Source organism: Protopterus annectens, chromosome 3.part0 (genome assembly GCF_019279795.1).
Source record: "Protopterus annectens isolate FY-2018-M chromosome 3.part0, PAN1.0, whole genome shotgun sequence".
Classification (NCBI taxonomy): domain Eukaryota; kingdom Metazoa; phylum Chordata; order Ceratodontiformes; family Protopteridae; genus Protopterus; species Protopterus annectens.
Window position 1 is genome coordinate 1476173838 of NC_056731.1, and position 16754 is coordinate 1476190591.

Below are 16754 nucleotides of genomic sequence, written 5' to 3' on the forward strand. Positions count from 1 at the left end.
TAATTGCTCATAGACTGAGTGTGGCTAAACTTAAATGTGTCTGTTTATTGCAAGCAATTAAAATTACAGGATAATTCTTCCACTACTCATCAGAAGTGGTAGTCTGCACTTTCTTTACTATGATGTGAGTAACTCTCTGCCTGTTCACAAGCTGAATTCAGTTTGTTTTGTCTGTATTGATCTCTCTGTTATTTGACTTTGTTGCAGTCTAGGTGACCTTGAGATTTGTTAGGGCAAAGCAGTTATAAATGTTGGTTCTAAATAAGACCTAGAGGCAACAAATTTGCCGGACTTGCTGTTTAGACTAAATGTTGATTATGACAGTCTCTCTGAGGTAGATTTTAAATACAGAAAACAGGTGCTTAGTGTTGATCTGCTGTAGTTTATTGATACAATATCTAAAATGATGTAATAGTGCCAGACAACAAGTTATATAAATCCATTGAAAACAGCCAGGCAAGCATAAAATACCTTAATGTAAACAAGCTTTTCACAAAAATTTCCTATTTTTCCACACAGATAAAGGCCAGTAATGTGCTGCAGTCATGACTTCCAGAGGACATGTTATAAAAAGTAACCTGAACAAAGAGAGAAATGCCAATAATCAGACTCTTTGCTAGACATATTGTTAGGGGTACCATATGGCTTTGAATATTTCTGTGCACAGAGGTCTGAAGACATGGCTGATTGTGTCTTGAGTGACTCAGCTACAGTTATACTTGGAGGGTATACAACAGTGGATAAAACCAGCAGGGAGAAGGTTCATGCTACTGATGTTAATCCTAAAAGTGGCATATATGCACTGATGACTAAGACAGCAATCAAATTTTGGTAGCTTGTGTAGAGTATACGATGTAAGAGAGTCACAGAAGAAACAAAAACTTAGCTCAGAAAAGCACTGCATGCAGGTCTCATATCAACATGGTAATATGATGTAGTGTCCAGTTATGATGTGGTTGTGTGTTGCACTGTTTGCGTATGCAGCTACAACATAGTACCAGTCATTCAATGTGTATGCAGGACATTCTTATGTAAATGGTTGAAGTGTTGCAATCATCACTCATGTCAGTTGCATGGTGTGCAGCATGTATTAAATCAGAATTATGGCACAGATATTTGCTGGAACATATCATAGAACAACACTAGAGGCAACCTTGTGCTGAAAATGCACCTTGAAGTCATCAAAAAAAAGCTCAGTTATATTTCATATCTGTTGTTGCGATTTCTTTATGTCTCCTCTCCCTTTGTTTCATGGCTTTTCATTTCTCTGAACAGTGGAAAGGTATGTTATCCACCAGGAATGCATGCTGTAGGGTACACTCAAACCATATATCTGCATTGTGCATGCTGCCAGTATTTTCAGCACACATTCACTGTCAGGCATGATGACCACATCATATTCAAGATCTATTATCATCACATGCCACCTGAATACTTATAGAGGGGAACCCCACATGACTAAACTATGCAACAGTATCTTCTGCACTGGTAGTGCAGATTGGCCAATAGTTGCAATCAATGGCATTAATGCTGTTGGAGATTCATTCCTTTCAGTAGATCAACTCATCACAAGGTGATCACACATATGTGCATATATGTCAGTATCTATATACCTACACACACACACACACACACACACACACACACATATATATATATATATATATATATATATATATATATATATATATATATATATATATCTATATATCTATATATATATATATATATATATATGTATGTGTGTGTGTGTGTGTGTGTGTAGGCATACAATCCATCAAGAAGCCAAATTCTTGAGGTGAAAAAAAATTGGTATATCTGAAAAAAAAATTACCTGATTGCAAGTACCGGCTTTTGTTTTTCAGTATGAGATATAACAGTACAGTATGGTAAGAACGAGACCATATAACCAAGTTTCTGAAAACTCGAATATCAAAAAACCCCACACAAATCTACATTCTTATGTTCAACTGATAGGGATCCAGATAGATATATATGTGTATATACAGAAAGAGAGAGATAAATATACATAAATATGAGTACATATACATCTAGAGAGAGAAAGATATATTTGCCATGACACTTTGCAAGACCTGTAGTAGTATCCTGATTAGTTAGAGTTTATAAATTTCTTAGTATCCTGCCCCATCTCTTTGGTATACAGGGAAGAAGCCATGTTTACGACACAGATGACTAAAAGTTGGATTAGTAGCTCAGGTGCCAGAAGTGATAGAAAAGTGAAGATGGGAGTGGGTGACTGTTGAAAACCCACCCATCCATACTAGGGAGAAGGAACTGGCTCTAGCTTGTCACTTGAGTGGCATTTAAAGAGCACCCTATGTATTTTACAAGAAACCATGGCCTCTCTGAACATATGCTGCTTCTGTTCAATCACAATGGTTGGGAAAGTGAAAACATGAATGCATGTTTTCCGCAGCAAGGCAGCACTTAAATGAGTTCAAATGAATCACTGCATCGAAGGGGGTCATCCAAGGTATAGGATAGGCACTCCATCAGACCTGTAAGCTTGCCTGGTCCCTAGCAAATGGCTCTTGCAATAGGGGAATGAATGAATGAATGAATGAATGAATGAATGAATGAATGAATGAATGAATGAATAAGCAATTTAACTAGGAACTTCAGTTAGTATTAAATGGATCAATGGGCTCCCACCTATACTTGGGATGCCTGAATTTCATTCATAATGGGACAGAGGGCAATTTATGCAAATTATGTAGTGAAGCCATTAGCAGGTTTGATAGTAGAATTAAAAGAACAAAAAATAGCACTCCTTTGGCATTCATGGTGTCAGCCTCTGAAATATTTAAGCGCCCAAGTGGTTAGGATGATTACTGCTTTATCAGCTTAATATTCAGCAGAACTGGGTTCCCACAACTGCTATGCATTTCAGTGCTTTGACATAGGGTAGATACTTTATTGGACACATACACAAGTGTGATGTCATCTATTTGCTACTGGTCATATTGCTAATGCATGATCACCATGATATAATGCAACAGAGGCAATATCAGCATTGTCTGCCTTGCTCTCATAGGTTTCATCAAGCTTGTAGTCTTGGTTTTGCAGCCATTATAACCCATCTCCATGAAGATGAAGACTGCATTATTTTCAATAATGTTAGCAGGCTTTTGTATCTGTGTTGCAGTGCAGTCTTTCCAGCAATCGTTTCTTACTTTTCTTGTGAGTTATAAAATTTGACTCATTTCCATACTTTTCAACTGTAGCTCATTATGACAAACATTCCTAATTTTGAGTCTTAAAAATTCTATGGTTCACATCATTTCATGTTCTAAGGGTATGATACTAATTCACTATTAAGAATTTTTAACTGCTAAAAAATCAATCTATTATTAGGCACTGGAAATCCACAATTTTACTCCAAACCACAGAGTGTTGCTGAATGTATACAGTATAAGAGCTCATGGCCAAAAGAAGAGCAAACTAGATCTATTCCTTAATAAATGGAGATCTTGAGCAGACCTCATTCCTTCCTGAGTGGCCATCCACTATTAAATTAGAACAAGATGTGGAAACCTGCATAGGAAATTAGTCAGAAGAAGTGCTATTAAATGCACCCTGACAGCCTTTGTACCACTTTCCCTTTCCTCTCTGTCATGTTCTGTTTGAAATGTATGAGCTGTACTGATGAAATAAATATGTGCCAGCTATTGATTTGATAGGCCTTATCTTACTAAGTCTTCTTCTTAGTTGAATTTGTCTTCTGGTCACATTCAGGCTACAACTCATTCAGCTGGATTCCATAAAGTTCATGGAAAGCATTTGTAGACAGCACAGCATGCTGAAGAAAGACTTAAGAGAAAAGGGTGCAGACAAGATTCCAGAAGACACGCTGAAGGTAGACAGAGTACTTAAGTATTCAGTGTAGGATAATTAGGAATTCCACATGTGTTGGTCTGATTCCAAAATGCATTATGTGCACACAACGCAGCTCAAATGTAACAGCCACACTGCATCCATTTCTGAAATCCTCGGCACATACTTTACAGACCCAATAAATTCAAGTAAATACTATGAATTATGGTGAAATCAATAGCAAAACATTAAAAAATATATAAAAATGCAACCTGCTGCTAATATTGCAACATATTGCAGTGATGCAAGCCATAATTGAGGCTGTGGCTGTGCATCATAGAAGGCAGCCAGCTGGAGTCAGAGGAAGGCTGCAACTAAACCACTTTTCAGACCATGAAATAATTGACATATACCATCTAGACAGACAACTGGTGCAGGCTGCCTGCAACATTTTTTGCCCCACATATGTCTGTGCAGACCCTGTGAGGAAATCCCATCTCCCTTGAAACCAAAGTGTGTCCCAGTATGGGTGTACTTGCATCTGTGACATGCCAGAGACACACGGGGGATGCAGTGGGAGTATCACACATAGCTGCCAGTCATATCCTGGCCAAATTCCTGGACACAATGTGCAGCAATGTGGATGACTGCATACACTTTCCATCCACACGCATGGAGTGGAGATTTGTAATGCACCAGTTCCATAACACTGCAAACTTCTCACATGTACTCAGTGCAAGAAATTGCACATACACATACTTATCGAGGCACCAGAATATCGTGAAGCAGACTGATACATAAACAGAAAGACCTGGCTATACATCAACTGTCAGATTGTGTATACAGCAGATGATAGCATAACAAACATCATGGCAATATACGCTGGAAGTATCTATGATACAACCATTTGGAGGGAAGATGGACTGAGGGCTGCATTCTAGCAAGGTGAAATACCTGAGGTACTGCTACTGGGTAAGTACAGGAACACAGCTAGAATGCAAGTTAAGGATACCTGTCACAACAATATCTATTCTCACCAAAAGTGTTTTTATTCCCTGCAACAGATGACTGTGATTGTCCACTGGAACTGTGCCTAATGACACTGTAACAGGAACCATCAGACCCTGCACAGGCAGCCTACAATGGAGCACATGCAATAACCAGAAACACCACAGAGCATGTGTTTGGTGTATTGAAAGCTAGGTTTAGATATCTGGACACATCCAAGGATGCACTGCGATACACACCTGAGAAGGCAGCAAAATGATAGTGTGCAGCATGCTGCACACCATGCTAATCAGAGCACATGGTGGTCTTCCTGCTGCAGGTGTGGGTGATTTACCCCAACAACCCCAAATGTCTGAAGAGGACATCCCAGAGGTATTGGAGGATGAGCAGGATTACATAAGGGGCAGAAGTCACAGGTGTAGGCAACACAGGGTGTGACCACAATTGCAGGCAGTGGCAACACAGCACTGGATGACACATCATTTACACAATTAACCAGGTGAACGCAGTTGAAACATACAGAATATGTGACAGACACATACCACTCACATGTGCAATTGAGGATGTTGTTGCAGACTGGTCTAGGAATGGTAAGAAGGACACAGTATTAATACAGGCCAACTATAGAATTAACAGTAAGGACAGGTATGAAGCATAGTTAATAGCACGCCATTGACAGACCCCTGCTGTGGAGAGGTTGTGGGTTGTACTGTGTATCCTGCAGTGGTAAAGTAAAGAGAAAGCCTGCACAGTCATGTATTTAGCAAAAAAAATACGGACAGTATCACATATCCAACACAGTAACATGAGATGCAAATACTCAGGTGATGGACATTGCAGCTGTATACCAGATGTGCCTGTATAGACAAATATTGACAGAAATTTCAGGTATCACATGTGCTACACATTGTTGAAAGCTATGACTATTTTGCTGTAACATACCTAGTATGTCTGCATTTAAAAATTCATGGCTTGTCCCTCTACTGTTTGTACCTTTAGTGTACAATGGTGGGGAAACAATAAACAGCAGTGCCATGAAATGAGGTTGAGGCAATAACAAGGTAGTGTTCACAGTAACAGTACAGAGAAACTCATCTGCCAGTCTCTGGCTTAGTGAACCACGACAACAAACAAACCAAATAAAAACTTAAAGGCAACAAATCCAAAAAAGCAAGGAACAAGCTGGATATCGTCAAATAACCCTTTAATTCGTGAGCGATTTCGGTAAGGAAGTTTTCCCCACCTTCTTCAGACAAAAATAATACAACAATGAAGTTTCATTACCATGTTAAATGGTATAATTGGCAATGACATCACAATGATTTTCCAACATTTAAAGAAATACACAGTTTTTTCTTTTTTCTTTTAAAACTTATTTACATGAAAAAGTTGGCTTTCTAGCAAAAACCAATCTATATATAAAAAACACAATTCTATACAAAAAAACCTTCATTGGTTTTGAATTAATTATAAGCCTACTAACTTGATAAAAACCAAGTCATGATAAAAGGACAAAGCAAGCAGGAATCATGATTAGAAATACATAAATGGTAAAACGTAAATATATAAAATGTAATACCTTATACAATATATGCAACATAAGGTATTCTATACATATAGTAATCCAATCTGCAAGTATTGTACCAAGGTTAAATACTGCCTACGCATTAAAATATTAATAATAAATATAAATATAAATATAAAAATAAAAACTAGCAAAAAAATATATAATGTTATTTAATTAATTAACTAATTGTTGATACAAAAATCTTTGACCATGCATTTAAAAGGCAAAAAAATATATATGTATTTATATGTATGTACCAGATATATACATATAAGTGAAATGATACAATTCATCTATTTAATGCCATCAATTTTAAGAAACATTTGATGGACAATATCTCATTAAGACCGGGAGGTGTATAGGCTGCAGTATGAATATGCCAAAAGGCTTCTTGTTCTTCCAGTCTCAACTGCCAAGGCCCTCCTCTAATGTGTGATTGAACCTGATGTCTCTGGCTTAGTCTCAAAGTAGATGGACTTGTGAGTACTAATGCAAACAGCATTGCAAATTTTGTTTGGACTGCTCTGTATGTACTTCAGTTGTATCAATATATGTCAGACTTACACTCATCATGCTCACCCTGTGTGGAAGTGCATTCATGGCTAAACTCTGCTGCTGTAAATCAATGCATGCTACAGCAATATGCAGTGGTTGTCTCAATACACAGCCCTGTAATGGAAAGTAATACATGCATATTTGCCCTGGAACTCCAGCTTCAATCCCACCACCAGGGATGTGTCGCTCCCCTCTTGCTGTACATGATGAAGCCAGAAATATTGTGATGTCATTGGGGGATTTAGTGGTGGCCCAGGACCGGTGACATCCATCAATCATAGGATCATTGGATCATAGGACGTTACTAGGCTATTGGCCCTAAAGCCCTTATAAGACTAGCCAAGAGTTTAGCCCATGTTTAGATAAGTCAGCACCCAAAGCCCCTGTCTAGCAGGGACATAGGTGGAATTACAGGGGTGTATTTTCTGTTTCTCATCTAGTTATCCAGGTTGCACTTAAAAAGGCATAATGAGGTACTCTGCCTGACATGGAGAGGGAGTCTATTCCACAGATGGGGGAGTCTCTGGGACACAAATCTATCCCACCAACAAGTCCCATTAATGTCACAGACCAGGTTGAGGTCACGCGTGTGGGTTACTCTAGTGGAGCTTAACTTGCAGATATGCAGCAGTCCCATCAAGGTAGGGTCTGAAATTGCTTTGTATGCCAGACAGAGGTCACCTCTGAGGAATTTGCATGAAACTGAGTAGAGGGACAGGGCTTTTAGCCTATCTGTGTAGGGTAGATGTTTGAGGCCATAGATTCTCCTGGTGAGGAACCTCTGTGGTCTCTCCAGCTGCTGTATGTGCTTTGCAAGGTACATGCTGAAGGGGGCATCGTACTCAATAATTGGCCTTATAAGGGAAGAATACAGGGATGTTATGACCTCCTTGTCCCTAGATGAGATACCCTTACTTATCAGGTGGGCCATGTAGAAAGCTTTCCATACAATGGAAGCAACATTGTGGTCAAAAGTCAGGTTGCTATCAACCTGGGTGCCCAAATCCCTCATGACTGTTTGAATGCATAGGATGTTGTTGTTGATGTGACAATATGTGGGGACGTCAATCTCCCCAAAGGGGGTGATGATTCATTTTTTGGCATTCAGCTTGAGGCTAGTTTTTAGCAACAGTCATTTGTCTGGGTGAGACCCTCTTGGAGGATGTCCACATCACTTGGGGAATTGATGACCATGCCCAGCTTACAGTCACCTGCAAACTTTGTCAGCCATTGCCCACTGATTTTGGCCTCCACCTCAGAGAAGTATATCCCGAATAACAGAGGTCCCAAGACTGATCCCTGGGGTACGCTGCTCATTAAAGGTCTACTGCTTGAGGTGGCTTCTTTTATTTTGATTATGTCTGTTCTATAGGTGAGCCAGTTTGCTACCCATCTGACAACATATGGAGCAATCTCTAGTTGAGAGAGTTTATCTACTATGCCCAAGTGAGTAATAGTGATGAAGGCATTAGCCAGGTCAAGATAGGTGATGTGCACTGTCTTCCATTCGTCCATGACTTTGATGACTATCTCAAAGAAGTCGACCAGATTTAACAGACATGACCTCTCCTTGACAAAGCCAAACTGTGTGGGTTCCAGTATTTGGAGGTTGCCAATGCCCCTATTACTGAGGTCCATGATAATTCATTCCATGGCCTTGCAGATCAGGCTAGGTAGTCTGATTGGTCTATAATTTACAGGATCAGTGTACCCTACACCTTTGTTTAAAGGGATGGCTGTGGCTGTCCTCCACTTGGCTGAGACAAATCCAGTACTCAGGCTTTGGATGAATAGGATGCCTAATCTTGCTGCAAGTTCATGCCTGAGTTCATGTAGGATGCAGCCTGGGATGTTATCGGGTCCCACAGAGGCTGTATTTTTTACCTTTGAGAGGGCAGTGATGACCTGTTCCCTAGAGATAAGGGGAGGGGGGTAGGTACTGGGGATGTCCTGATTTACTGATGGGGGGTATAGATGGGTGAAGTTTTCAGTGAATCTGTCAGCCAGTAGGTCAGCTATATGTACAGCATTTGTGTATGTGGTGTCCTTGACCACCAGGTCTGAACAGATCTTTGTGCTTTGGCATTACAGACATATGTGAAGAAGGCATTATGATTGTCTCTAGTTTAAAAATGCCAATTTGGACTCAAAGTTAAATTTAGTGGATTTCACTAGTGCTTAGTTGCTTCTTCAACTAAGGAGAGATTGCTTCCAATTGGCACCTGCTCCTTCTTGGTCCTGGACATCAATCATTTCCTTTTGTTGTATAGCTGATTTATTGCAGATGTCCACCAGACAGGTTTACTCTTCCTTGCAGAGGATGATTTTTGTCCTGTCAGGTATTCCTGATTCCATGCATCTATATAAATGCTTGTATAGTCTACCTGTCATAATGAATCACTCTGCTGTTTGCATGAAGGATCGTCTGACCAACATCATCTACAGACTTCACAGGATCAGTTGTGACCTCCAACTGCATTGATCATGTTGTTGAGGTCCGTTCAGATTTCATTTCTCCAAACAGTATCATGCAAACACCATAAGAGTCTCCTTCCATGTTGGTGAAGAGCATCTATTATGATGTCATTTTCCTGGGTGGAGAAGTTGTCACCCCAGGACAGTTGTCCATCTGAAAGACAGTGATATGCACATGATAATATTCATGTTTGAGCCCATTTATACATTTCATTTTCTGTACAGAATATGTCCACATAAACAGTATGCATTCCTGTGTAATGAAAATGTCTATAACACTGTGTATGATAAATATTAATGAGGCATTTTGCAAGTAACAACAATGCCTTCATATATAACACTGGTAAAACAAAAACAACTCAACATCTTTATAGTTCATGAGTGGGATTCAAACTCATGACAATATATATAGGTCCAAAGGCAACAGCATCATGCCACATGAGTCTGCTTGCATGTCACATTAAAATACTACAAGTAACAATCGGAAGACCTTACGGAAAGCATTGGCAGACCTCTGGATCTGTAGCCAGGCCACTTACATTAAGGATCCTTAGTGACTTGAGCCAGTAAAAATAATACCTTTGTTAAGAAGCATCACTGAAGACATATCCATAACAGCAACAGCACAGTTTCTTTTATTTTGTTAGTAAACATGAATTACAAAATATCCATAATATCAACATCACACACTAGATACAGATAGTGTCAGAATCTATAGGTTTCCATAGTTATACCATAGAGTGAAAGGAATTACCAGCAAGAATTGTTGATGATACATAAATCAGCCTTGATATACTGTAAACATTTGCAATGGAGGTCTCTCTATACAACTGCATATGAAACTGATTTAAAAGAACAATACCTGTATGCATAAAGTTCAAGACAACATCACTCCAGTAACTTATAACAACTTCTGTTAAAGGTAACATTTTGAGAAAATTAATTTAAACATGTACCTTTTGAAATGACTAACTTTAAGAGATTTACTAATCACCAAAACAGAAATTCTACCAATTGCTGATGTATTTCTCACTCTGAATCATATAATCGAAGTGGACCTTGTGTGTACCCATCTTTAAGTAACACTTGCATCATACATAATTAATGAGGTTCATTAAAATTCAAGTTTTTGGAATCCCATTTGCTCACTGCTATGTAAATTGGCTTTATGTGCCAAAACACCCAGGTGTACTGCATAATTAACACTCAATAGTTATCGATAAATGGTACTATGTTTGTCATGTGTCCCTTATCTTCCAATGATATGATAACATGACATCAGCACCACTTTCAAATATTGATTTTGAAAGATTTACTAATCAGATTGTTGCTAACTGTGACCTGAGTGGTACCTCAGTGAGCATTTGTCTATGTTATTATTTGCAGACATCTTCAACCTGAAGATCATGATGGTTACTTTGAGGAGGTTGAGATGTGTCTGTGAGCTCAACTGGACTGAAGAGGAAATGACCCAGATGTTGACCATGTGCACTGGATTGGAATTTAGGATAGCCAGACCTAGTAACTTTGCCATGATTAAAGTATGGAACTGGATTGCGAGGGAGCAAAAATGGAGGATGGCGATCTACCACACTGGATTGCAGGTCCATACCGCTATGATGATTTTACAGATATTTCTTTGTCCCATATATATCAGATAGATGTTTTTAACCAATTATTAACTGCTGTGACAATTAGCTCATGGGGATAATTAAGTGGACTTGGTCAATATTGACCTATTAACTATTGGTTTAATTCCTACATTGTTAATTAATTTAATAATGTATATAATATTCATAATGATATCCTTTGTAGATGTGCATATGTTTTACATCTAACCACATAATTTCACATAGCCATTGTCCTCATGCATCACAGACACCTATAGACCCTAGGCTGAGGATGACTGCGCACTTCATAGTTTTCCATTATAATCTCACAGTACCACCTACTGTACTGTTATATAATGGAATAAAAGTGCATATATAACTTCATTACAACATTCCTGTTAAGAAATGACACTGATCTGCAAGGCCATGAAATGTATTATCATGGAATTTATAAACAAAGACACCGGCAACCTTCAAACACTGGACCCCACCCAGTTTGGGTTCGTGAAGGACCGATTGTGTCTCCTGAACCTGATTGACTTCTTTGAATCAGTCTCCAGAGCTGTGGATGAGGGTAAGGCGGCCCACACAACCTATCTGGACCTCACCAAGGCCTTTGACACCATCCCCCACTCTGGAATCATAGTTAAACTTGCTAAGCTGGGCATAAATCCCTATGTCATTCGATGGGTTGCCAACTGGCTTACTGACAGAACCCACACTGTAAAAGTAGCCGGCTGCAAATCCAGCTCCAGACAAGTGACAAGTGCAGTACCTCAGGGTTCAGTCCTGGGACCGCTCTTATTTGGCATCTACTTCTGTAAAGTACAGGCCAATACTAAGGGAGTCTGGCTAACAAAGTTCACAGATGACTGCAAACTGGGAGCCATTACTGAATCCCCAAATGATGTGGATATTCTACAAAAGGGCCTTACAGAAACAGATGCTTAGTGCCAGAGCCATGGGCTCAAGCTCAATGCCAAGAAGTGTATAGTTATCCCCTTTGGTAAAAAACATGTACCCATGAATTACCACATAGGTGGCAATACACTAAACATCAAAAGTGTGATAAGAGACTTAGGAACACAGATGGACATTGGTCTCACCTTTGATAACCACATCGCCACAACAGTCAGGAAATCATTCTATGTTGCACACCTCATGACTAAGGGCTTTTCATCTAGAAAAAAAGGAGGTAATTGTCCCACTGTACTCATTCCTCATTAGACCCATCATTGAGTACAATGCCCCATTTGGTATGTAGCTCACAAGATATCTGCAACAACTGGAAAGGCCGCAGAAACACCTCACTAAAAGAATCACAGGCCTAAAGCAGATGCCCTATACTGACCGACTAAAAAAACTCCAAAACTCCAGCTATACTCTGTTGCATATCATCTACTCAGAGGCGATCTCTGCTTAACATACAAGACTATGTCGAACCCAGAGCTGTTGGACATGCTACACTTAAAGAAATCCCAATCTATCAGAGCCACACGCCCCAGGGACCTAAACCTTGTCATCACAATGAACAAAACCTGCTGGACGGATAGGTTTCAGACCCAGAGACTCCCCAGACTCTGGAACAGACTGACCATACATGTCAACCAGAGTGCCTCTTTGGCCCTCTTCAAAAGAAACCTTGACAACTATATGGGAGATCGGAAATTTACCCTGGGGATCACATCAGACGTCCTGCTAGACAGGGGTCCAGGGAAGTAAATATTGTGGGAAGAAATTGCCAGGGAATTGTTATGGCTAGGCTTATACAGGCCCTAGGGCAGATAGCCTAGTACCAACCTATGAACCTATGAACTGTCACAGTTATTTTATTTATTTATTTATTTGGAGTTTGTTAACTGGGAAAGTCCACTGGGCTAAAATGAGCCTGTTTTCAATGGAGGCCCAGGGAGAAAAGCTCCATATGCCATTATTATAAAGCTAATGTCAACAAAGTTAACAAGTACAGTACGATTTTCAAAAACTACTAAAACACAGTAATACAGAAGACAGAATAATAACATTTGAGCAAGGTGTTGTAACAAAGCACTGAATGAAATTAAAACATAAGTATTTTGGGGTACATTAGTATAATTTGGAGTGCAGGCATTTATGCACTCAAAATTTCATGAGGTGAGAGGGAGGAAGAATTGGAGGAGGAGAGTAGAACAGTGAAAGGTGAATAAGATGAGTTATGAGAAAGGAAAAAAGGGAGAGGGAGTGGAAATGAAATGAAGGGAGTCACTAGGTTGAGTTTTGAGAAAGGAAAAAAAAAGTATTTAAATTTAATCTGAAAAGTAATGTCTGTCTGCTTACACATATGTATTCATGTATGCGTTGATAGCTGTTATTTCTTTACAATAGAAGGTCCAATCATTTTTTGCATTTTCCCTATTCATCTGTTCTCTGCATGACTTTTAATAAACACCTGTAGTACCTGTTTTCTAACAATGAAACCCTTACTGAAGGTTAGGTTGACCTGTACATCAACTGGCAAACATGTCTAAATTTTCAGGCAATGTGGGTTACAATCTACATAGAGGAAACATATATCTGTACCTGTTACCTTGGTTAAATTCACCCATAGCAAGTTTTGGAAGACCAGTATTGCAGTACTATTAATGTTTGTGTTGTGCATGGTAAGAACTCACTGCGTTAGCCTTTGAATTTCTACAAATATGGCTCTGATCCATAATGCTCTGATAACTTCAGCTTTCAAATAATAAGGTTTGTAGAAAATCACCTGTTTGTTTAAGAATAGCATGTGATGATTACTAGCTTGGTTTGTAAAGCAACCAGTCAGCATGTCTAAACTTTAAGAATAGCATGTGCTGGCTGGTAGTTCAGATTTTAAGGAAACAGGCCTTCATGTCTGCATTCAGGTGTGTTGTAGGTTCAGATTCTGAGAGGGGACACATATCTGAAACTGTTATCTTGCTTTAATATACCCATAGCATTTATTTACAGAAGCATATTACATTTATTGATAGTAATGTATATTTTGAGCATATTTGTGAATAACTCAGTTATTCATCAAATTTCTATTAACATAGCCATAATCCGTACTGTTCCATTAACATCAGCCATTTAACAGTAGGGGCAGTAAAACTTGTTAAATCCTGTTATATGTCTGAGCAGTTATTTTGTTAATATTGTATACTTTGTAAAAATGCTATGAAAGTCTGTTCATTTTTCTATAATAAAGTCAATTGTAGAAAAACTTCGTCCTCAAATTTTGAGGGAGTGTGAGGGCCAGACTAACAGCTGAAATGCAGGGAAGATGTATGTATTTTCCTAGTGATGTACACTTTTGCAAGGAATATCATGGTCTTCACACATACCTTACTATACCCAGCAACATGTATAGCTCTGTTCACAGAAGCTGTGCTACATGACACTGTCACACTGCCTGAAGAATGGATGCTCTCCATTACTGTTAAATGTTTCTGAACACAGTGCTGACATGAATGTAGTTTTCCAGCTGTTTAGCTACATGAGCAGCGCATGTTCATACTTTGCAATCTTAAGCCAAGATCCTAATTAGGAGACCACCCCCATCCAGATGTTGTCATAACATAAAATCTTTTCACTGCATGCAAAATATGTTTCATTCAGTTAAGATGCATTAAGTAGGCAGGTAGCACTCAAGATTAGAGTTTGGATGAAGACTGAGGTTGTAGGTTTAAATCTCATGTCATCCAATCTTTGTTCAAAGATGTAAACACCTGAATGTAAAAATATCAACTGTGTATTGTGATTATATAATATTCTTCAGAAATGAATGTCTATAAACTGTGCTGAGACATGTATATCAGTGTTATTTGAAGAAGACATTGTTCATACATTCTCTTTTTTGATTTCAGGTGAGGAAGATTGCAGCCATAACAGAGCCATGTGCATTGAGCAGATGCACAGGATTGAGGACCAGCTGTAGGAGAGAGGTATGTTAATTATTTTACCTGTTTTATGAACTGAAATGCATCTTCCCCTGTTTACAGATTCACAATAACATGCATATTGATTAGAATGTAGGAATATCCATGGTGCATCAGTAAGGTAAGTCAAATCATCACATGGTAGCTTTGCTTACCACTGGATTAAAACATAACAATGTTGACATTTTATGTATCATTGGGCCATTGTTTCACCATACATTGAAATGTACTACACAATCTAAATAACATTTGAGTTGGTGTATCTGCCACGTATCTTTTTAGATGGATAATTTGTATACAGATTTAACTGCTTTGAATGATGATTATGATGTATGGTTTGTCAAACCTGCATGTTTGGCTGTGTTTTCTGGTGACTGAATCATTGTCTGCTATGTCAGTGTTTGCAATGCTGTTTGTAGACTGTGTTGCATGCCCTTCAGTTCAACATTAGGATTGCATCTGTCTCAGAAACCTTGGATGTTTTTTGTAGAAACACAAGGTTTACTGACACTTGAGCAGATAACCATTTGAGTGCAGCAGTTTATATTCAGCAGGTCAACGTTGGTACTGTATCTGTCTCCAACCCTTTGAGTGTTTTGTAGAAACACGGTTAAAGCCTCGGTTGACTGACACTTAACCATATACACAATTGATAGCAGCAGTTCAAAATCAGTAAGCATGTTCACAATGTTTTAATTTTTCAGGCTACTGATTGCTAATTGTTTTGGTAGATGATGCATACAGTTATACACATACAACAGTGTTAGCAACATAGATATTAGAGCCTTATATGTCACCAGCGGTGCTGATTGAACTCATACCATTGCTTTTACTGTTGTACTCATTATATTGTTCTGTATTCAGACAATTATCATGCTGCCTGCTAAAAATGGTGGTCATATGGCTTGCCTATTGTTCGTAATAATGCCATATTACTTTCTCCTCATTTTAACAATGACACTTTGTGGCTGCTCATATAGATCATTGAATGCAAACAGTACAATCTGTTGATTTGAGCATTCATACATTCTTACAAATCTAATCACCCATGTGGGCATGTCTAAGCACATAGAATTGTTCAAAAAAGAAAATGAATGTCCTTTTTATGAATAGGACGTATAGAGCCATAAGCAATCCTGTCCATAATGAATGTCTATCAGTCTGTGTGTAAATTGTCATCATAATTATATTGTTTTTCACCATGATATTCATGAGACTGTTCTGCATAATAGACATCTGTGTTTCTTTTCTGTTGTGGTTTACAATTAATCCTAACAGAGCATGGGACCTATGGATTTTCTCTGATCGGAAGATGATGATGATCACATGTGAGGCCACTACCAAAGTGTTGACAGGATGACAGTCATGATGATGATGATGATGATGATGATGGAACTAAGACCTGCCCCTGCCTGAGCCATTCTGCCTGCACCCCAAAGAAGACATAGACATGACCAGAATCGAGATGATTATCAAGAGGAGATATAGGAAGTCATGACCGATGTGTTCTGAAGACATATGAGGGACATGATGATGGGGTCCCTCTTTGAGGATAAGGTTCAATATTCAAGAAAAACTACCCAACTCCACCATTTGATATACAATTTAATATGATGCTCAGGACATAGACAGCATAAAATCAGCAGACAACAAAGGTTTTGAGTAAAACTCTTTTTCAGTCTTTCAGGATAAAGCACGGGCAATGTGATATTCATTCAGGATGATAGCTCATGAGATATTTTGGGAGTCTGAGCCCTATCAGTCTGGTCC